The 24814-nt window shown below is 39.7% G+C and overlaps 1 protein-coding gene across 1 annotated transcript in view; it reads left to right on the forward strand.

The window, feature by feature from the left end:
• Nucleotides 1-24814, forward strand: part of FOXO3 (forkhead box O3) — a 152130-nt gene that overhangs the window by 65529 nt on the left and 61787 nt on the right. The window lies entirely within an intron of this gene.

Genomic DNA, 24814 nt, shown 5'->3' on the forward strand with positions numbered 1-24814 from the left:
GGGAGGGAAGAGGGGAAGGAAGGAACATGAATCTTGTAACCATGGAAAAATATTCTAAATAAATTTTAAAAATTTAAAAAGAAATAAAATAAAAAGAAATCCCAGATCCAGTCCCTATCCCTACTATGTGTCAGACACTGTTCTAGATGTTAGGGTAGAACATTGTATGTGGAGTCAAGAAGACTCAAGTTCTACTCCTATTCCAGATGCTTACTAGCTGGGTGACTTTGGGCAAGACATTTAACCATTTCTACTCTTCTGTGGGCTTTCTGCTCCTCTATAGAGATTCAGCACAGTGTGCTAGAGACCAGTAAAATGAGGATAAATAATAGGACCTCTCTCCCAGGGTTATTTTAAAAATAAAATGTAATAATATTTATGATATTATATATAATGATTATATCATTAATAGATTGAATACATTATAATATAGTAACAAATTATTATATATAACATAACATATAATACAAATATAATATTTATTAAATGTTTTGTAAACTTTAAGGCACTATATAAATGCTATCTATCGGTGGTGGTGGTGGTGGTGGTGGTACTGGTATTAGTATTATTACTATTACTGTTACAACTATCACCTCTACTACTACCACCAGCACTTACTACACCACCCTTGACGAGCTTACATTCCATCAAAGGAAGCCAACATGTACAAAATGATTAAGAAGTCATCTGGTAAGGAATCAGATCGTATATGTAAAGAGCTGTTATTGTTGTGATTGGACCCCAAAATAAAGCCAAGATTGTTCAAAGCTATCAGAAGTGTTTTTGGACATATAGGCTTCCTAGAGGTTTGAAAAATGAGAACCCGGTGCTCTCTGGATATTTTGAAGATCCCTTATTTTAAAAACAAAAAGATGTCTCTCCTTTAGTAGGCTCATGTTGGAATAGTCATGGATTTTTCCATCTCACCTTCTAAATTGTTTTTTAACCTTTAGGATCGTGAAAAAGCCACTAAGACTGTTTTTGCACAAAGCTTTGAAGAAAGAAAAGTGGTAAAAGCCCGTGCTCAAGGTGTTAATCACCAGCTTCTCTGAGCATGTGTTTGTATGGGGTTGGGGAAGAGCACGGTTTTGAAGAATTACAGCTGGCCCTTTCACCAAACTGTGTTGTCACAGTGGGCGTACTACCTTTCTTTGCCTTATTGTGTCATGGGGTTTAGTATTCTGAACCATCAGACTGGAATAATATTGTTGTAACTAACTTTAAATGTTAAAGATGTCTTGCTACACATTTCTGCCTGCCTGTCCTGCCAGCAGCCTCAAACTCCTCATGTTCAAAATTGAACTCATCAAAACAAAAAGTAAAAAAATGAAAGTAAAATCTCTTACAACTATAGATCGGCCCTCTTCTTCCATCTTTCCTCCTTTTATGTCTGGATTAGTCATTCACCCTTAAAACCTCAGAGTAGTCATTCAACTGTAAGCTCCCAAGGTTGAGGGCATTGTCTTATTAAAACTCTGGTATCTCCTCTAGGGTCTAGCACATTCCCACATTCATTTATCCCAGTTAGACTACACTCATCTATCTTTCCATACCCTTCAGCCCTAAATTCTCACAAGTCTTTCCCTATGATTATAACATACTAGTTCCATATTTCCAACCATTTAATTCTCTCTTCTTTCAAAAGGCCCAACTTAGGAATTCCCTTTTTATATGAGTATTCTCCAATTCCCTTATTTGAACATGATTTCTTCCTCCTTTCGAATTTCTTACTGTACTTTGTCTGGGTTTCCTTCATATTTACTACACTCATCCTTAAATCATCCTTATTTACATCTGTCTTCTCCCAAGTAAGTTATAAGCTCCTTGAGAACTGGAACTATGATTCAAAAACAATTTTTTAATATTATTCCAAGGGCCCGTGAGGCATGGTACTTTATACAGTAATAGTGGATGCTTAAACGTGTATGGAATTGAATGTGAAACACTATATGAAGAATGATTAATATAAAAAGCATCAGTGAATAGATACTAATTTTTGGTGTATCTTAGCGATGGGTCTGAGAGCTAAGGGTTAAGTGGCTTTTTAATGGAAGTACCCAGGGAAAGAAAAGATAGGTGAAATGCTCTTAATTCTCTCCCTTCGTGCACTAAATTGTTGAGTGTTTCTCTCTCTGTGACTAGGGAGTGATTTAGCAGGAATAGGAGAGAGAGGATGGAAAGTATATTTGAGCTCAAGGTTTAAAAAGCACTTTACATAAATTATTTCTTTTGCTCATTACAACAACCCTGCAGAGTAGATAAGTACACGTTTATAAAGATGAGAAAACAGACCTAGAACAGTTACTTGACTTCCCAAAGTTACATTAGCTAAGTGTTGCAGTCAGCACCCAAGACTGGCTAGATCTTTTGAATCCAAATCCACAGTTTCTCCCCCAACTCCTCTGGCTCCCTTCAGGGTTCAGGCCATTGCCATGCCCCCTTCAAGGAAGGGCATTCTTCTCTGGTTCCTCCAATAGTGGGTACTATAAATTTAAATTTCACATATTTACTTATGGGTGAGCATCTTAAGTTCCTTGAAGTCAGAGGCTGTCTCACTTTTGTGCCTGGCACACATACTAGGAATAATAAATGCTAACTGTTTGATGCTGAAAACAGGACTCCCCAATCTTGTGCCTTTTTTTTCCCTCTTCATGTGTTTATCCTTGGAGAGTTGCCATCATCTCATGAGTTCAGTGTTCTCCAACCATGGGACCAGAATCAAGATGAAGCATTTCTACTTAAATAAAACATCATGGTTGTCAGAATGGCTGTTTTTAAAATAGGTTTAAATGGAGGCTGCTCGGTATGGGGCTAATTGCTGTTATTGTAGGATGGTCATGACTTGGATGAACCCCTTGAACAAGTGACATGAAAGATGCCCATGGTGCATCAAGGGAGAGACACTGGCCTGCTGAGGTGGCCCCTTGGGGTGAGGATTGGGGAGCAGGAGAGGAGCTCACCCTAGCATCCCTAAGGACCACCGTTGCTATCAATATATTCTAAATTCCTTACCTTCAGTTAGATCCTAGTTAGATCCCTGAGTCTAAACCCAGGACCTCACCCTTATTCCATTAGAAAAGAGATAAAAATAACCCCTGCAAGTGATCTCAAGGGAAATAACCCATGCTTTTTCTGGGTGGCATTTATTTTTGTGTTGGTATGTTGTAGAAAAGTTAGCGATTTGTCCAAGGTCATATAGCTAGTTTAATAATAGAGCTTGTACACAACTATATTCAGAATTTGAATTATAATCTTATTAGTGAGAAAAGGAAAACAATATATAATCTATACTGATGGGAAATCAGAAGTTTGGAGGGAGCGACTTTGTATAGCATTTGGAAGTTTCCAAAACACTTTCCTTATAACCTTGGGAGTGGCAGTATAAGCACTATTCTCATTTTACAGACGAGGAAACCGGGGCTTAGGAGATTATATAATTTGCCTATGGTCACACAACTAGTAAGTGATGGAGCCCAGACTTGAATTCAACATACCATGTTACCTCTTCTTTAAAGAAACAAAAAACAAGATTTATTGAGCAGATTAGAAACTTGATTGTTTCGATATGACCTCTAAAAAAGGAGAAAAAGTCATTCCCAAGGGCTAAGAAAAAACATGGAGCTCTTTGTTCTAGTTAGTAATAAAAATAAAATGGACTTGGAAGAGAAGAGTAACTTGTTAGTATGTTACTCAAGACTAAATGTTAAATGAGGAAGAACAATTGTATTAATCTGCTTGGTACTTATTAGTAAACAACTAGGTGTATTTTTGTATGACCTTTTGGATTCCTCTGTAAGAAAAATTCCCACTGGACTGTGTTGGAGTGTTCTGGATTTTTTATGATTTTGACTTGGGTGACATTCTTTAACATTTGAGTATATTCATTAGAAGTGAAGGGAGTGTGTCATCCGGGTTTTTTGGTGTGTTTCCATTCTGGACACAGCACTCCGGGCACGGTACAGATATGAAGTATGACGATGATGATTTGTTTTTACATTAGCAAATTAAATGCCCTCGGCTCCTATCCATGCTATTTTTTCAAGAGAAGAGTAGGCTGATCCAGATGGGGGAATAACCCAGCAAGAGACCTCAAGAGAAGCAGCCACATGATTTTTCTGTGGCATTTGTTTCGGTGTTGGTGTGTTGTCCTTCATCTCAGCATGAATACAGTTCATTTCTATTTGACACGTATGTGAGAAGGAGAAAAGTGAGAATAACACGGAGTAGGGCCTGCACTGACCTGACTGGTGGTTTGGAACAAACTTCGAATTGAGCCAAAACAAACAGCCCATCTGGATCAGTCAAGTCCTCCCCAAAATCCTTTTTTCCCTTCAGAAGCAGGTTTTCTTGGCTTGCACTCTCTGGATAATTGTTTCTTTTCTCCACTGAAACTTTCCTTTGTCAACACACAACCTTAATGTTTGGCTATAAGGCTTAGGCACTTGTGTACATATGGGGTTTCAGAGCCTTCTTCTCCTTTCAGTTACTGATGCTGTACACCTGCAGATTATAACTTTTGATGGTCTGATGAAAAGATTGGAGAAAAAAGTTATTTTAAACTGGCTGCCATCTGTTTTGTGGATTTTTCCTGACTGTTCCATAGGGCGCTGCCCTCCTGGCTTTATTTACTTAAAAAAAAAAAATTCGAGAAGTTTTCTTAGGCCTGAGCGAACTTTCAGATAAAATAAATTCAGTTCCAAAGGAAATCTTGCCAGGAATATTCTGTGAACCTTCTTTTAGAGGGTGTTGGAAGGCACAGGACAGACTGAAACTGACCTGTAGAGGGGTTGAGGCTTTTTTGTCCTTGTTCTAATTTGGGGAGCTGAGTAGCAGGGCCACTTCATCAGTAATTTGATTACTTCCATAGGTGTATCAAGCAGCCTAGATAACTGAACAATTCCAAAGGGGGTGGGTACCCAGCATGAGATGGGTAAAATAGCAAATTAGAACCAAATGGGATTGGGGAGAGGCAGAGGGTCCAATTAAAGTGTAAAATGTGTTGTTTTTAGAGACACAAAAAAATTGTTTTGTATTGTAATGTGAGCTTGTGATGCAAGATAATTAATTGTTTTGCAAATTATTGGGAGAATGTATTTGGGTTTTGTTGTTGCTGCTGTTGTTTTTTTCTTCGTTTTTACAAGTAAATTAAGATCTTGTCACTTCGTGCCTCAAAGCAACTTAGGTTTGAAACAAAACAATTATAGATGTAGAAGAGGTGGGGCAGGATCAGAAAAGAAGCTAATTTAGGATTGATGGTTTGGAGAGTAGAGTTCCTCTGGTGTGGAGAAGAGTTTTCTTCCCCTGAGAGTCAATCTAATGATTTGTGTTTAACTTCTTATCTGGTGCAGAAATCCAGAAGGTTTGGAGATAAAAGAATTGGTGATTTTTTTGCAAGATGTTCCCTCTTTAGTCTTAGGCTTCGTCTTGGCTTCTCTTCCAGAAAAATTCTCTAAAAACACAAAGACGCGTCTTCGTGAAAGGCCAGTGGTTTCTGCTAAGCAAATCTGTCTGTGACGTCCTTCTTCCTGGCCCCAAACTCTCTTCTTTGGTTCATGATACTACAGTCACAAAGGAAGGAAGAAAAAAGAAATCCTTGTTAAGCTGATGAGTCAGCCCATGTTACTATATCTGCTGCTGTACCCCCTGAACAGACACTTTGTGATTATATGGCTTATCTTTAGGAAGTAATAGGGAAGACTCTTCACACCATTAGGATAATAGTTCTGGAACTGGAAGAGAATTAACAGTCTTTCTGGGCCTTCCTCCCCATTTTACAAATGGGAAACTAAGGTCTTGGATTATACAGTCCTAGAACTATAACTTCCAAGATGAGCTATTGTCTTCCGTTTTGTTTTAAGGAAGGAAGGAAGGGAGGGAAGGAAGGAGGGAAGAAAGGAAGGAAGAAAATAAAGTAAATAAAAAATAATTGTAAAATGACCACCATGTACTCTGTGGTCATTGACCAGGCTTCTGTGTGGTTCCTCACATACACCACATACAGCCTTTTCATAGTCTCTCTCCCTGACTTTCCTCACTTCTGCCTCTTGGAATATGTGACTTCTTACAAGATTTATCCCAAGGCTAAACTTAGGGTAAGCCTTAAGATCTTTTCTGATCTCTCCCAGAGGCCAGGTGCTTTCACCTCCAAAGGTCCCCAGGATTTCTTTGTTTTGTATATACAAGTCTATACATCTTATCTCTACAATAACACCACCACCATTCCCATTAGACCAAACTTCTTGGGGGTCATGTTTGTCTTTATATCCTAAGCCTAGCACAGTGCCTAACACCTAATAGTCTCTTAATAAAACTTGCTTGATTAATTGAGGGAAGGAAGGTATCAGATTCACAGAAGCTACCTTGCTGTTGTACTTAGAATTTTTATTCCCAACTGTGAAAGCATATGCAAGTAAATAGATGGAAACCTGAGTTGAAGGAGGCAGGGGTAACTCAATCCAGTGGGCTTCAGGGTTTTCATGAGAGTAGGAAGTGATCAAAGAACTTAGAGCTAGAAAAGGGCCTTGGACATGATCTTTTTCAGCCCCCTCATTTTACAGATCAGAAAATGAGACCCAGTGAGGCCATTTAGGGCAAACCCCCTCACTTTACAGAGGAGGAAACTGGTGCTCAAAATTATCTGGCTCGTGAGGGTGATCAAGTTGTTTAGCACCTAGAAATCTTGAACCTGTGGGCCTGGTCTGTTGTGTTTGGAAGATTGGAAACATGAAATTCAAGCATGTTCTCACCTAGCTCTTCAGACTTAGCTAGGCACGTGTTTAGTTAGTTATCACCCCAGGTAAATAAAGAAGGCCTTCTTTTAGAAGGTTCCTTTTAGAGGTTGAGAGATTTGTTATCAGATCATCCTAAGCTATACCAACAGTAATGGTTCCCAACCACCACCACCCCCTTCCAGCTCAAACAAATGCCTTTTTCCCTTTTTATTTTTATTATTGTTGCAAACAAATGCCTTTTTCCTTTTCCCCCTTTTTATTTTTATTATTGTTATTGTTGTTGTTATTATTTTGTGGTCTAGGGGTTAGGTCTTACAAAATAGAACTTAAGCACATTTTACATTCATCATTATTTGTTTGGTTGACACAACAATAAGACCCAAGACTTTAGATAAACCTGAGTCATTATCTTCATTTCTTTTCAAAAGTCCAGAATATCACCCCCCCCCAACCCCATCCTAATCCTTGTACTGTAATTGTAATGCAGGCATCTCTGCAAGGTTCATATATCAACTTCTTTGGTGAGTCTATCTTTTAATCTCAAAACACTGGTGGGAGAGGAAAATAGTATTATTTAAATCAAGGAAACTACTGAAAAGAGTTTTCCAGAGCATGACTATTAATTTTCATTTTGCCTTTTATACAGCCCAAAGCATACAGATTTAGGGAAATGCTGACCCGCTTTCCCTTCTGTTTTACTAGTTTTAGAACTCTTTTGCAACCTCTGACCATACTTAATTTCATTGGATTTACAGTTGGAATTGGACTAGTTCTGTTTGACCTGTAAGGGTAGAACCAGGACCTGTGAATAGGAGTTACAGAGATGTGTTTCTGTTGTGCTTAGGGGAAAATTTCTGAAGAATTAAGAGTTGTCCAAAAGGCCATATGGCTGCTTACTAAAGCAATTATAGAGGGATTTCCTATTCATTTTGATTTTGTTGTTTTTTAATTCAATTGTATTTTATTTTCGGGTTCTTGTCTCTCCTTTCTATCTCTCTCCCCACCTCTGTTGGGAAACCAACGAAGATAAAACCCATCCCAACATGTATAGTCAATTAAAACAAATTCCCACATTGACCATGTCCAAGAAAAATATGCCTCAGCCTTTTACTCTTGAGCTTAGCAGCTCTCTATCTAAAAGGTGGGGAGCATGTTTCCTGAATCGTCTGGAGCTGTGGTTTATCATTGTGTTGATCCGAGTTCCCAGGTTTTTCAAAGTTGTCTCTATGATACTATTGGTGTTCTATAAATTGTTCCCATGGTTCTTCTCACTTCACTTTGTTTTTTGTTCCTCCAAATTTTACCAGGTTTCTCTCAAACTAGGGGGATTCCTCTGCATGTACAGGTTAGACTAGATGGTCTCTGAGGTTCATTCCAGTCCTTGAGCTTCTGGTTCTGTGATGTTTCAGGTCTTGTTGCAATGAAGTCTCAAAGGCTTTGATGGATAGTACCAACACAATTTTCTAATTTGGTAGGGGAGGGAAGTGGACAGTTTCCCAGACTTTCCTGACTTATATAAATAAATGTCTTGGCTCAGTACACAGTACTAATATATTATGTAACTATGAGAAAATTACTATTTCCCCAGGCCTTAGTTTCCCCATCTACAAAATGGAGGCAGTTGCCCAAGTGTTCTCTAAAAGCCCCTTCTTGTGCCAATATTTTATGACATCCTCTCAAAGCTCCATACTCGCCATTCAGATTGGTCATAGCTTTTCCCTTTCACCTCCAATTGACCTTAGGGCTGGACTTGCTTGATCAGACTCTGGCCAGGAACTGTAGCGCTTCATTTAAAAGTGGTTGTGAGTTGGTTATCATCCATCCATTTCCAGATTCCATAGGTAATTTTGCCAAGGAGGACAAGTCTTACCAAGGAATCATCTTTTTTTGCCCCAAAAGGGAAATGAACAGGAAATTGTTCGAAGATAAGACCAAGACACAAATTTCCCAGGTGGAAGAAGGTTAAAGTTAGAATAACTTTGCAGAAACTTTCTGTTCTACCCCCCCCCAAAAAAAACCCAAAATGAAACCTTTTCTGATACTGCTGCAATTTCTTCAGCAAAAACAAAACCCAGAAACAAAAATACACTAGCAGAAACCAGGAAACCAGATATCCTACCTGCTAGCCAGCTCTATGGTTTCTGAACACAGTGTACTATTTAAGAGTTCTCTGAGCTGTCATTTGGTTTGTTTGAAAACATCTTCCACTATGGTTGTAAGCTAGAGTGTTTAAAAAAGCTTGTCCCGACCTTTTATGAGGGTTTAGTATTTCTAATAGTAGTCCTCTTCCAAACAGTTAAGGGAGCTTTTTGCAAGTTCAGGAAAATAATGCATCACTTACCCACATAAGTTTACATTTCTCATTTACCACCCCCTCTGCTTCAAGAAACTGATACTGTTGTCACAGAATTATGGAGTTGTGGAGTGCAGAGAGGCAGAGGGAGATAGGGGATTCTTTTAGGATGTGGGTTGGACTCTGGCTTCTGCGATGTCCCTTTCATTGATCAAAATCTGTGATTCAGTAGTAGTTGGCTTTCTTGGCCAACCTACTGTTAAAACTATTCTAGAAGGCCAGCTTTGGAGTCAGGAATATTGGGTTCAAGACTTGTGTCTAGCTATGTGACCATGGGCAATGCCATAGACAACTCTCTAATGCCCTAAGTTAGAGGTGATTTAAATCTGCATCCAGGGAAGGAGTTTCCATATTGAGAATGATCTCTCATCGCCATCATCATTATCATCATTATCACAGTGATGGTGATGATGATTATTAGAATTTATATAGTGCTCTAAAGTTTGCAAAGATCTTTACATATGTTGTCTCAAGGTGGTTGATCCCCAAAGTATCTTTGTGAAATCAGTACTGTTATTACCCCCATTTATTTTATTTTTAATGAGCCATTACCTTCCATCTTAAAATTGATATCGAGTATTGGTTCCAAGGCAGAAGAGCAGAAAGGGCTAGGCAATTGGGATTAAATGACTAGTTCAGGGTCACCCAGCTAGAAAGTATCTGAGGCTAGATTTGAACCAAGGACTTCTCTGTCCACTGAGCCACTAGCTGCCCCATCCCCATTTTATAGCTGAGGAAACTCAAGGACACACAGCTAGTAAATATCTAAGTCTTAGTCATTGTTATAATGAAAATCCCAAGTGCCTGTGACTTGGTCAGGTTCACAAGCCAGCTTGCTGTCCAGCTCTGGCTAGCCAGTAAAGAGTTAATGTTTGGCAGCATATGGCGTGACTTCCTCTGTAACTGGGAGCAGCAGCCAGATAGATCTTTGCGGTGGTGTGCCTGTGATGTTTCATGAGCAGAAGCATAAGAAACTGATAGGAATGTCTTAGTTTGCTTTCTGCCTTAACTCAAATGAAGAGTGGCCAAAATGTGTGGTACAGAAGAGGTTACTGGAAGTCACCTCACAAATGTCTTTCCAATCCACCCATTTCCTATTCCACATTGACTAAAGAGGTATTGACAGGTAAACAGGTAAAGCTGAGAGAGTGGGATCATCTCTGAGGCCATACTATTTTTGGCATTGCCAAAAAGAGGAGTGGATTGTGAACCAGTTCTTCATTTAATTTAAGAGATTTTCTTTCAGGGGAACCTCCTGGGAAGGCAGTGGAAGGTAGAGTTAGAGGCAAAAGTCCTGAGTTTGGGAAGCTGCTTCTGTCTAGAGAAGATGCTTCATCTCTCTGCTCTGGGCATTTTCTCTGTGCCCCATGCCTGGAATAATCTCTCTCCCCCATGACTTTCCTGGCTTCCTTTAAGTCCCAACTAAAATTCGACCTTCTGCAGGAAGGCTTCCCTAACCCCTCCTAATCCCAGGACCTTTCCTCTGTTAATTATTTCTGCTTTATCCTGACTATAGCTTGCTTTGCTCCTACTGGTTTGTTTGCATGTTGTCTCTCCCATTAGATTGTTAATTCCTTGTGGGCAGAGACTATATCTTTTGCTTTTTTTTTTTTTTTTTTACATCCCCAGCTTGTAGCCCAGTGCTTGGCACATAGTAGGTGCTTAATAAATGTTTATGGACGGATAAATAAAATGACTTGTTGGTCATTAAACTAGCATTTAAAAAAATATCCTTACCTTTACGTTCCCAGTTCATAGCCCAGTGCTTACTTAACACATAACAGGTGATTAATAAATATTTATTGATTGATAAATAAAATGACTTGTGTTGGTCATTAAACCAGCATTAAAAAAAAAAAAATAAAACCAAAGTAAGTTATCAGTTCCAAGGCAGAAGAATGGTAAGAGCTAGCTATAGCACTAACCCAAAGAAGGTGGTTGTGAGGATCAAATGAGATAATGGGCCTTTGCAAGGCCCTTAAATTCTCATTTAAAAGTTAGCTTGAGCTCATCTATATTCTATAAGCTCTCATATTGTATATATGTTATACATCTAACCCAAAGCAATGTTAACTCCTTGAGGGCAAGAACTTTTTTTTTTTTTAATCCCTTCACTTCTAGCTTAGTAATAACTCTGAGATAGAGAAGCAAAGGCTAGGAAGATGAGGTTAAGTGACTTGCCCAGGGTGACACAGCTAGGAAAGATTTTAACTTGGGTCCTTCTGACTCTGCGCCTGGCACTCTATCCACTGTGCTGTCTAGTTGCCCTTTTATTTATTCATTCATTTATTTGTTCGTTCATTTATTTTTTATATTTTAGTATTATAATAATAAAATATCATATTTTTTATATTTTAGAAGGCAAGGACTTCCTAATATTTTTGTATTTTGCTTCCCCAGTCCTTAACACAGCATCTGGCACACACTACAGAGGTCACTTAAGAAATCTTGTTTTGGGGACATTTACTACTTATAACTTGGGAGAATTCACTTAAATTGCTTGGGTCTCAGTTTCCTCCTTTGTAAAAGGAAAAGACTGGTTTAGATTGCCTGGGAGGACTCTTCCCACTCTAGAGTCTCAAATAAATAAATTTACCTACTTTGTCCAACTGCAGGCTTTTCTAAATCTGGAGGTGCTATTGTTATTCAGAAAGTGGGAGAAGGGAGGCTCAGGAAACTCCAAGCCTTAGTGCTTCTTTTCTCCAGCCCTATCTCTGCCTATCTTTTTTTCCATCTGTTTTCTATGTTACAGATAAGTTTGTTCTTGCACTCACAAAGCCTGCTTTGTTTCAACACCCCAGCTTTGGAGGTGGGAGGACATGGAGAAAGTGTCCAAGCAGGCTGACTTTTGACTCTGTTGACAGGGGCAACATGGCCTATCCTTTTTTTTTTTCTTTTTTTTTTTTTTTTTAATGGGAGATTTTTAATGCTTTCACTGAAAGGTTTGGTTTACATTTAAATTGCATTGGCCTCCTCGCATAATGCCTGGGATCACCTTCTAGGGCTGAGGCACTTGGGTTTCTGGGTCTGCCACATGGGCCAGAAGAATATCCTCTTTCTTTGGATGGAAGTGTGGTGTTCTCACCTGTCTGCTTCCTCTAATTTCTCCACTCCCATTACCTGTTTTAAGAGCCCAAGTGTACATATATGTTTATGCAGGTCATTTATTTTTGAAAGCCTGCTTTTAAAATGTTATCTTTTGTTTTTACATATCCTACATTTTCTAATAAATTCCTCCCCCGAGAAACACAGAGAAAAACAACTGCTTGAACACATGGGCTGATGGGGATATTATCGGGGATGTAGACACTAAATGATAACTCTCTAGTCCAACTATCAATAATATGGAATTAGGTCTTGATCAATGATACATGTAAAACCCAGTGGAATTGTGCGTTGGCTAAGGGGGGCTAGGGGGGGTTGGGGGAAGAAGGAAAGAACATGAAACATGTAACGAGGGGAAAATATTAAAAACAAAAATTTAAAACAAATAAATAAATAAATTCTTCCCCCATTCTCTTGTGACCAAAAATCTTAAAAAGAAAGGAAAGAGGGAAGTGGGGAAGAAAAGCTAAAATGCATATCCAATGAATGTGACAATATATGTAATGAAGAGTTTTATATATAATGTATAGTTTTGTGCACAATGTAGATTATGATATAATGTATAATACATATAAATGTATAGATTTCTATATAGTGTATGGTTATATTATATAGAAAACATACATAATATAATATAGTTACATTATATATTCAAAATGTATAGTTACATTATAATGTAATATATAGTTATATGTATAGTTACATATAGTTATGTTATAATGTGGTTACATTATATAATGTATAGTTACATTATAATACAATATATAGTTATATGTATAGTTACATTATATATAAACTATATAGTTATAATGTGGTTATATTATATATATAATATATTGTTACATTGTAATATAATGTACAATTACATTATGTTATAATGTAGTTACATTACATATGTTATATTGCATATAAATGTATATTCTATATCTAATGTGTGTATATATTGTTAGTATATATACATATATACAATATAATATATTTATAAATGTGTAATATATAAAACTTATATAAAATAATCCCTCATCTCTGCAAAAAAGGAAGGGAAGAATCATTTATTTGGCACCCACTGTGTGCCAGGAACTGGACTAAATATTTTACAAATAGTACTCGTTTGATCCTCAGAGGTGTAGGTACTGTTGATATCCTCTTTTTTTACAGTTGAGGAAAACGAGGTTCAGTGTCGCATGTCTGAGGCCAGATTTGAACTCAAGAAGAGTCGTCTTCCCAATTCCAAGCCCAGTGCTCTAACCATTGTGCCACCTAGTTGCCTCTATACTGTGCTTTAGAAAGATGCAGAACAAAGTAGTATTTAAGATTGGGAGGAGGGAGTCATTAGCAATTAGGGAGCAGAGAATCTAGGAAGGCTTCCTGCAGAAGGTGGCATTTGAGTTGCGCTTTAAAGAATTGGGCAAGAATTCCAACCTTTAGAGGTACAGTGGGCACAGAGGACATTTCAAGCACAGGGTAAAGAGACTGGCAAGTGGAGAGACCTGATGATAATCCACTTAGTCTAAAATACAGACTATCTCTAGGCCTCTAGAGGAATGAATGCTTTTCTCCCAGCATTGCGTGAACCACTCATATGAATTTACTGAGAGAAAAATGAACCTAACCTGTCTCCAAACTTGACAGGCTTGTTTGTTTGTTTATTTAAGGCCACGAAAATGTGGTTTGTCTGTTAAGCATGTAGCATATATTAGCCCTATTAGACACAGTTTTGATGAGGGAAGGGAGGGAAGAGCCACCTGGAATTTGTTTGTTTAATTGTGGAACAATGGTAGATAATATTCCACCTGTGTACCACAAACAAGGCACAATTCTTTCTGACTCAGGGCTTTTGCAATTTTAAAAAGAGACACCTGAATTTCCTCCAGTCATCATTTGAGTAATTGCTCTTGCCGGCCTGTCTTTGTCAGTCAGACAATTAGGATTTATTAGACACCTACTGGGTGGATAGTGGGGTGCATGCAAAGCATTACTACTCTACTCCCCAGCAGTTGACTGATGCCATGTAAGTTTATTCCAGATAAATTTCCACTGCTGGTTAACAGTTGGACCTTTTGGCCTCCATTCTTTAGGACTTAACATTTAGAAACTAGAAATGGAATCTAGTATCATCCTTTAAAAAAGAGGGGAGGGGAAAGGTTCTAGACTTAAGTCTGTAGAGACTTGGGTTCCCTCCTGAGCTTCAATTTCCTCCTCTATAAAATGAGGATAATAATAGTATCTACCTGCCTTCCCCCAGGGTTGCAGTGAGGTTCCCAATGAGAGTACAGCATGTCACTTTACAAACCTGTGACTGTCAGCCTTTATTAAATCCTATTCTTAGCTAACTGCAGGAGGGTACACCATCAAGAACCTCATTTCCTGAGTGACCATCTGCCTGTTTGTGTTCACAGTCATAGAGCTGTTTTTGTTGTTATTTTAGAAAAAAAAAAGTTACAGGGAATTTTGACAGGAATGTCCCACTTGGGCAGCATTGCTGTTTTAACAAACCCTGTGTCTCTGATTAAAACTAAATACCAGCCCTGCATAAGCATATGTTTCACTACCTTATCTGAAGTCACGGGGGTGTGATTAATGGCTTTAAGAGTTTTAATTTGGCTTGTCTTACTCTTAAGTCTCATTTAAGCTTGGTTGCAAAGCCTGACAAATGACTGTCCCATGGCACCACCCCCCTGGGGTTTGTGCATCATCCAGGAGAAAGACATAATGTGGACTGGGATGGAATTTGAGCAAGGGAGGGAAGGCTGGGCTGGGCCAGCAATCTCCAAAAAGTTGCTCTCAGGAGTTAAATAACACTAATCGGCAAAATTCGGAGACCTTGACTGCTGTGCCTTGCCATTTTCAAGACCAGAAAACTGACCTGTTTTGCCTGTTTGCATTTTGTAATCCTAAAGAATACAGGTCATTAACAAACTTGTACTGGAGTCTCTTTTTCTACATTTCTTCCCCCCCCCCCCCCCCCCTTCTTCCCCCCCCCTGCAAAGCCTCCTCTTATGCAAACACGAAATATACATGCAATCTTTAGTTTCTTGGTGGTTCAACTTCTTTATAAAACAAACACCAGGGAAGAAAAATAAGCGTTTATATGGTGCTTACTCCATACTAAGAGCTTTTTACAAATATCTCCTTTCCTCCTCACAATAATCCTTAGGTTAGTGCTATTTATTATTCCATTTCAAAGTTGAAACCAGAGATTGTTACTTGACTAGGGTCACAGAGCTAAAAAGTGTCTAACGTTTGTTTTGAATTCAGGACTTGATTGTGAGGGGGACAAGGAAGGGAGAGGGAGAGGGGGAGGGATAGAGGGTGGGGAGAGAGAGAGAGAGAGAGAGAGAGAGATTGTTTCAAGTTGTTTTGTTTTGTTTTTTAACCCTTACCTTCTATCTTACAGTCAATACTATGAATTAGTTCCAAGGCAGAAGAGTAAGGGCTAAGCAGTGGGGGTTAAGTGACTTGCCCAGGGTTACACAGCTAGGAAGTGTCTGAGGCCAGATTTGAACTTGGAATCTCTCACCTCTAGGCCTGACTCTCAATCCACTGAGCCACCCAGCCTGCCCCCCATTTCAAGTTTTGAAAGAGATTTTTAAAAAAAGGTGAAGCAGGGAGTTCTTAGGAAATCATCTGATATAAAAGTTCCTTTCCCCTCCCCCAAATCAAACCCTTTATCTGTTCCCCTTTATCTCTCTGGTGCTGCTAAAAACCATTTGTGTTCTAAGCCACACTTCTGAGACTGATTATGGGAACACTAAGTAATTATTTATCTTGGAAAGAACTAATAGTTTGTTTTTAGTAATAACAATTCAGTTTTACTTCTCATTCCCCCTGATCCTGAAGCAGCTGCTGTTGGCAGTTTACTAAAAGTTTGGGTGCTGTTTTTAATCTGGGTTTGGAGACAGGACAAATAAGAATTAATGCCCCCCCAAAAAAGCTTTTTGACATAAGTTGCCTTATATAGGATAGGGACTCGATCCTGATGACTCTCGTAAGAAATGCTTCCTTACTGCCACCAGCAGCCCATGGTGTGGTCACCGAAGGACCCAGCCAGGACAACTTTGAGCCAGCCAGATTGAATTTATTTTGCTGAAGTCGTAGGATGTCCTTATACGAATTCGTTTTAATGGAGAATCTCTGCCCTTATGCAATTGGAGTTTATGAAACAGGATTGGAAAAATACAGCCTGTAATTGGGCACATCCTGTACTACTTAGTGAATCACCAAAGCAGGGTAATGGCCACTTGGCGTTCTAGAAGCAAGGTCTGAGCATCCTTGCTCTGCCTGAAAAGCTGGGAGTTGCCTCTGCAGCTCATTCAAATCATAGCCTCGCTGGCGATGCAGGGAGTCCCCCGTTCCTCGTGGGTTGCCTTGCAGGGTGACTCCTTGTGTGGTGCAAGCAGTAAAACCAGATTGGTACCTTTCTGGATCATATTTGAAATACCCATTTGAGCTGTAAAATTGGTACAAATCACATTCTTCTAAAATCTGTCAGCATTAGGAAAGTGTGGAAATAAAGCTAAAACACATGTTCTATGCACAGCCTTCTACTATTATCTGTTCTTTTAAGAGTCTCTGTCTTACTTCCTTATAGGTACAAACTCCTCGAGAATGGGGATAATATCTTTTAAAAAAATCTTTTTAATCCTTACCTTCTATCTTAGAATCAATATTGAGTATTGATTCCATGGCAGAAGAGTGGTCAGGGTTAGACAATTGGGGTTAAGTGACTTGCCCAGGGTCACACAGCTAAGAAGTGTCTGAGGCTGGATTTGAACCCCACACCTGGCTCTCTATCCACTGTGCCACCTAGCTGCCCTGAACATCTTTTGAACAACAACAACAACAACAACAACAACAAAAACCCCCAAAGGTCAAGTCAATCCTTGTTGGCTACTTGGTATAACGTTAATCCCATCCTTTACAGGGTCTCCAAAACTCTCTGTGTCTTATTTATCTAGCATCTAGGTAGGAGCACTTAATAAATGTTTGCTGAATGAACGAATGAAGTCACAGAATGACTGGATGGCATGATGCGAGTTTTCCCTCTCACTAGGGAGCACCACAGAATTGTGTGAGTCCTATTTGGAATCTTTAAAGGATGCCCTGGAGTGTATCACCTGCCCTTCTCAGTGCCTGGCCACACAGTGGACACTCCATACATTTTTGTTGAGTGATTTTTAAAAAATTCTACCAAGAGACTTAAAATGGGTGTTCATTTCCCTTAGCTAGATCAGTGGAGTTTTATTGCTTTTGTTTCAAGTGGCTACCTGGTTGGCCAACGAGGCCAAGGCCATTGGTTCAGTCTCCATATGGTCTAGTTTAGCTTCCCACAGAGAAAAAGCTCTGTTCCTTGGACAAAGGCAGAAACTTGAATCTTCGCCAGTCTTCTTGTCGATGCACACTGCTGGTCACAAGAGGAACTGGGCAAGAGATTGGGGTTGGCTCGATTCATCCGATCACTGTGACTAGAAGAAAAATAGCTCTGAGTGCATGTCCTGCTGACAGTGGGTCAGCAGTATCATCTTCACATAGGAAGAGTACAGAACATTAGGCTATCAGCAGAGTCAAACTGGAGAATGTGTATTGGCCCTGTCAAGAATAATAAGAATAAGAATACTAAATAATAATAAGATATGTCTATGTGGGGGTGTTTGCACAGTGCTTTACAAATATCTCATTTTTATAACAGTTTTGGAAAGTAGGTGCTTTTATTATTATCATCCCCATTTAACAGATGGGAAATAGAGGCAGACAGAGTTAGTTAAGCAGCTTGCCTAAGGTCACCCAGGTAGTTCGTGTTTGAGCAGAGCTTTGAACTCAGGTCTTTCAGACTCTTGTCTTCTAGATGGTACAGTGGTTAGAACACCAGGGCTAGAGTCAGAAAGAATCTTCCTGAGTTCTAATCTGCCCTCACACTAATACTAATTATGGGACCTTGGGCAAGTCACTTAACCCCCATTGCCTAGTCCTTAACACTCATCTGCCTTGGAACCAATATACAGGATTGATTCCAAGACAGAGGGTAAGGGTTTAAAAAAGAAATAAAATATTTTTCTTTTTTTCCCATTAACTCTCTCTATGGTGTCACAAACTAATTCCCACCAAAGTGTTAGCTGATATTTTAGAATCCAAAGCTTAGTATATGGATAGAAGTACAGAATTTTAGAGGGGACTTTAAAGGTCATCTCTTCCAGCTGTCATTTACATACAGATCAGCAAACTGAGGCTCAGTAAGATGAAATGATTTGCTCAAGGATGAACAGATTTCGTGTGTTATCTTTCTCAAGGCAAGACACCACCTTCTATCCAAATGAATATTTTCCTATGGGATTTGGAACAATAGGTCAGGTGGAGGGGAGAGAGGCTATTTTGATGGTGGGAAACCTTTCAGCATCTTCTCAGTCCAGGAGTCTCCCTGCCCACCAAATGGCAGAGTGAGGACTGAGCTGTAGTTCTGTTGAGTCCAATTCCTAATACGTTTCCCAGTTTAGAAAGAAAAAGACAGAAAGTTAACAATCTTCAGGCAGAAAATTAAGAGGATGAGGTAGAAGCAAGGGAGAGGCACCGTTCTTCTCAAGAATAACCAGTTTATTCTGTTTTGAATTCTGTTCTAGGCAGAGAAGTCAGAGTGAAGCAACATGGGAGTGGGAGTGGGAGAGGGAGGAATTCTTGGGTAACTTCCTAGCAATAAAGAAAGAAATCGGTGGTAACCAGCAGACTGACCTTATCATTAGGCTGTAATAGAGCTGTTGGTTCCCCTTGATATTTTTCTAGTATTTCTCCTTTATGCCCCCTCATCTCCCTTCAGTGGCCCCCTTCTTTAGCACACCTCACTGAAGACCCCCCCCCAAAAAAAACAAATAAACCCTCAAACAAATCCAGTTGCTTTCTTAGGGAAGGAACCCTGGGCCATGAGTCATCAACTGTATTTCACATGGGATGCCTTCCTCTTCCCTCATCCCATGATAATTAACAAAATTAAGGGTCGGTGTTTCTCATGTGGGGCTTTCTCCAAATCAATTTCTTTTACTCTTACTCTAAACAAATGTGGTAGCAGCAGTAGCAGGCACAGAGAGAATGACTCATGACCCTGATGTCTGAGAGCCCTGCAGTCTCAGATGCTGGATCCCTCGTTCATACATTCTTTCAGAAATTCCCCTCCCTGGTTTCCCAGAAACCTACAAAATGGACCTTGAACAGAGCGTTGGGAAGGCTCCTCTTCCTGGAGGAGAGTGGGAGGGTTGTAGAATAAATGGAGTGTGGCCCCAAGAGGAGGGGGGTGTAGCCGGAGATACCTGGGATCCTCAACCACCAAGCCCAAGAAGTTTTAAGTGCGGCTGCCACGTTTGTGACTAGTGGCTTGCCTCTGCATTTCAAAGACTTCCTTTAGTGGGTTCTCAGGAGGCTTCACACCCTTGGAAATGCATTGGATTTGTTTTGCATGTCCCTGGGATTGCTCTTTACTTCCCCCCTCCCATCATCCCTCCCAGACCAAACTCACATTAGTGGCTCTCTGGTGACAAATGGTTAGCAATGCCATTGATAGACTAAGCTTTTCCCTTTTTAATTAGTGTGGTGATGGAGATACAACCTTTGTACTCTGAAGAGCTTCCTACTGCTTGTAGCTTAAGAATGGCCAAGGGAAGGGCAGCAAAGTGGCTCAAAGACAGGAAGGCTTGGGTTCAAATCTAGCCTTAGACACTTCCTAGCTGAATCAAGGCTTGTCCTAGCTTGGACAAGGCATGTAACCCCTAGCCCTTACTGCTCTTCTGCCTTGGATCCAAAGCAGGGTATTAATTCTAGGACAGAAGGTAAGGGTTTAAAAAAAAAAAAAAAGCTAGAGATGTTGGCCTGCCATGGAATGAGATGGTGTGATTTGGGAGCCTCACCACCCTCAGCTTTCCAGTGGTGTAGTCCAACTTGAGAACCATTTATATCATCCTCCAGCCTGCCTCTCTGCTTCTTGGACACACATTTAAAGATTGAGACTCAGGGACATAGATACCTGCAAAAAAAAAAATCAGAAAAGCAACATAAAATTTTTGTCATAAAAGGATAAGAGAAATGGTTGGTAAGCTTGTCAAAGTGTGGATTGAGCTACTCCCACTGATGCAGATGGACAACTTGACCACCATTTTATCTTCTCCAAGAGTTGCCTGGGGCACCCACCAAGAAATGAGTGGCCATGGTCAATGGTATGATCTGAACTTAGGTCTTACTGACTATAAGACCAAGACTTGCACTGCTTCTCATAGGTAGATTTTTTTTTCTAAGTAGATTTATGTTAATATATTTGTGATTGTTAAGTGGTGTTTTTTATTGTTGTTGTTGTTTTTTAACACTTTGGTGTTGCCTCTTTGGAGGGATCCTGGTGGATTGAAACAATATGCGCCTAATCCCTCTCTCTGTGATGCCCAGAAAAATGCTGAATGATCCCTCTCTGATCAACCTATGTTCACTCATTTTATTTTAAAATAGGATTACCTTCTGCTCTTCTAGCATTCAATTCCATTCAACTGAGGCTGGTGGGTAATAGGGATAGACATTTTGTAGGCCAATGATGTTTGTGACCTGACGTTTGGGAACTCACATGAAAAGGGCCATTTTCTTCTTCTTGGAATGTTCCAAGACACTTCCTTCAGGATGGAAAGGGTGCAACTCCTGGTGGAGACGGTGTCTCTGGTTCACTGATAAAGAAGACTCGTGCCCAGACTGGGTGAATGGCACCGTGCTTGATATTTTGTTTGAGGGGGAAAGTCTATTTTACCCTGTGAGGCTCTTGTCTGAATATTTGCTTCCAAGTTTTGGGTTCCCATGGAATATAATTAGAATTTATGTTCACTTTAAAACTCAGAGAAGAACTTCCATGTGCCATATTTCATTTGGTTCTTACAACAGCTCTGTGAGATAGCTCCTATGATTGACTGCAGTTTACAAGTGTCACAACCAAGATTCAGAGGTAAAGTGACTTATCAAGAGTCACCGAATTAATAATTGTCCTCTTTGGCTAGGATTCCTTCATATTATCTATGATGACATCTTTATTCATCCTTGTTTTGGAGTTATTTTTAGTCATGATCTACCCTTTGTGAATCCATTTGGGGTTTTCTTGGCAGAGATCCTAGAGTGGTTTGCCATTTCCTTCTCCAGCTCATTTGACAGATGAAGAAACTGAGGCAAACAGAGTCAAGTGACTTGCACAGGGTCATACAGCTAATACGTGTCCGAGGCTGGATTTAAACTCAAGAACATGTGTCTTCTGGCTCCGGGCCTCCTAGTTGCCCCTCCATTTCTGTTCTGTGACTCTGTGATTTGGTCCCCGTCAGACTCTTCCCTGAGAGGCAGAAGGATCAGTCCTACATCTTAATCTTTCAGCCTTCATTTTTCTAAAGCTTATAGAGAAAATAGTTTTAACTAATAGAGTCTATACACATCTGGGCTATATATTTTGTTAATGTAATTAATCCTCTGCCCATCTGTCAGGTGGTGGTTTCATTAAGGAGTAAATAATCTGAGCTATAGACTCTGTGGAATAGGAAGGAAGGAAATATTCAGGTCAGTAGCTATGGATTCATCAATGGGAATTAACAGGGAAGACCTTTCTTCCTTTTAGACGCTCTGCCACGTGGATGTTTCCTACTCTCGGAGCAGGTAATCTGTCGGTCGCCTAGAAAGATGAGCCTTTAGAAAATAAAAACAAAATAATTTTTTGAAGCATGGCCATTTCGCTATTTTTACATTAGCAGGAGTTTCCTGAGAAATGAGAACTCCTCTGTGTGCGCTGGAGTCCACAGAATGCCACCAACATTCTAATAGTCGTCTGAAGAGCAGACTGGGTAGCCAAGCAGAAAAGGACAATGATTTTCCATGGCTCTTTATTTCTAACCCACTTATCTGCTGTCTTAGCATCAATTCTAAGGAAGAAGAGCCATCAGGGCTAGGCAATGGGGGGTTAAGTGACTTGCCCAGGGCCACACAGCTAGGAAGTGTCTGAGGTCAGGTTTGAGCCCAGGACCTGCCATCTTTAGGCCTGGGGCTCTATCCACTGAGCTACCCAAGCTGTATCACCTGCCACTGCCCTCCCCCCCCACCTCCCATCTTAGTGCCTTCTATCAAACTATCCCAGATTTATCCTAGATATAGATCTATATCTATAGATAGATACCTTGTTTGATCTAGATAGATAGACAGATGGACAGACAGATATATAGAAGGGGAGGGAGACAGACAGACAGACAGACAGATAGATAGACAGACCAACAGACCAACAGACATGTAGATAGACAGACAGATAGCTAGACAAACAGACAGACAGACAGGTAGTTAGATAGAAAGATAGATAGACAGACAGGTAGACAGACAGGTAGACAGATAGATAGATAGATAGATAGATAGATAGATAGATAGATAGATAGATAGATAGATAGATAGATAGATAGACAGACAGACAGACAGACAGACACAGACAGACAGATAGATAGATAGATAGATAGATAGATAGACAGACAGACAGACAGACAGTTAGATATATAGACAGACAGACAGACAGACAGACAGACAGACAGACAGACAGTGAGATAGATGGTTGTTTTGAATGCTCTCTTTCTCTTTGGACCTGGAGCTCCTTGAGACCAGGGACCATTTTTTGCATTTTCCTATATTCCCATAACTTAGCTCAGTGCCTGGCACATTTGTTGTTAAGTCATTTCAGTTGTGTTGGACTCTTCATGACCCCATTTGGGGTTTTCTTGGCAAAAGATACTGAAGTGGTTTATGACTTCCTTTTCAAGTTCATTTTACAAATGAGGAAACGGAGGCAAACTGGGTAAAGTGACTTGCCCAGGGTCACACAACTAATCAGTGTCTAAGGTCAAATTTGAACTCGGGTCTTCTTTAACCCAAGACTCAGGGCTGTATCCCCTGCACAACTTAGGTGCCCCACCTGGCACCTTAATAAATGTTAGTTGACTAAGTCAGAATCAGGAGCATTCTTTAGGAAAAAATTTATTTTTGAGGAGTACGTAAATGGTTCAGTGGATAGAGGACCAGACCTACAGAAGGGGGAGGTCTTGAGTTCAAATATGGCCCCCAGATAGTATCTAGCTGGGTGACCCTGGGCAAGTCACTTAACCCCAATTACTTGGCCTTTACTGGTCTTCTGCCTTGGGACCAATTCTAAGACAGAAGGTAAAGGTTGTTTTTTCTAAAATTGATTTTGCTTTCTTGCAGGAAGGCCCACGTTTTAATACCCAAATATAGTTAACCTGACATTTGTAGGGCACTTCCTGTCTTGTAGGCAAAAGACTTTTTGACACCTTTTGTGGGTGATTTAAAAAAAAAAAAAGAATTTCCTCTTTTGGTGCTCACACAAGACCTTCCTGGTGCATACTAATGGCAGAAGAACTAACTTAAGTCTGCTCTAGGAAGATACAAATATTTTGGCACAGTTCCAAGATAGGGCAAGTGGGGATTAGGTTTTATATTTTTATCTTGCAGTGTTGGTTGGAAATTATCAAGTGTACCAGACTAGTAGGGTACTCACCTGATAAAATATTGCAAGAGGAGAGCCAGGAATCCAGGATAAAAGCAGTTTACAAAAAGATTATTCCCAGTTCAGAACGGCAGGTGCCTGTTTGTTGTTTTGAAGTAAGACCAGAGATTGCCACTTTCCTGTACATGAAATAACCAAGGGGCCATGGGTTGAAGCTTCTGCCTCCATTTGCTTAAGCTTTAGAATTACTTTATATCTCTCAAAATAATCCTTATTTCTTCACTGATTAAAAAACAAAATAAAACAAACACACACCTGAGTCAACCAGGAGATGAAATAAATCACAATGCTTCCTAGGCAGAATGGAAGCAAATGTTGAAGTTTCCTGAGGTTTTGGTTTTTTTTTTTTTTTCCCCTGTTGTGATTTGAAATTGTTTAAAAATCCTGGACCAGATATTTCATTCACTTAACTATTTGATGGCCCTGAGTGCCTGATGTTGACTGCCTGACTCCAGATTCTCTAATCAATTGATTGTTTATGCAGCAGAACCTTAAAGATTTTGATGAACATTACTAACCCTGTTCCTCTCACCCCGAGAATGTGCCCAGAAAAACTCTGGAATGCATCCCTCTGAGCATCCTAATGGGGGAGGTGGGGACAAGGGACTGATTAGAATTAAAATAAACCAGAATATCTTCATAATTGTTCTTTCCTTATTTTCAGTAATGATTATTTTATCTCATCTATAAAATGAGGATAGGGTTAATTAGATAGCACAGAAGATAGAGCACCAGATCTGGAATTAGGTAGTCCTGGGCCCAGATCTGGTCTCAGACACTTCCTGGATGTGTGACCTTGGGCAAGTCACTTAACCTCAGTTGTTTAGCCCTCATTGTTTTTCTGTCTTAGAATCAATACTTAGTATCACTTAGTATTTTCTAAGACTGCAGATAAATCTTTAAGAAAAAAAAAAAAAGGTTTGAGTGAATGAATGTCTGCCATCCAAGAACCAGCCTACCTCTATTTGGTGAGGCTCATCACCAAAGAGTTAGCTACCAGTGGGTAAGTTTTCTTTTCTTTTCTTTTCTTTTCTTTTCTTTTCTTTTCTTTTCTTTTCTTTTCTCTTCTTTTCT

Source organism: Gracilinanus agilis, chromosome 4, assembly GCF_016433145.1.
Source record: "Gracilinanus agilis isolate LMUSP501 chromosome 4, AgileGrace, whole genome shotgun sequence".
Lineage (NCBI taxonomy): Eukaryota > Metazoa > Chordata > Mammalia > Didelphimorphia > Didelphidae > Gracilinanus > Gracilinanus agilis.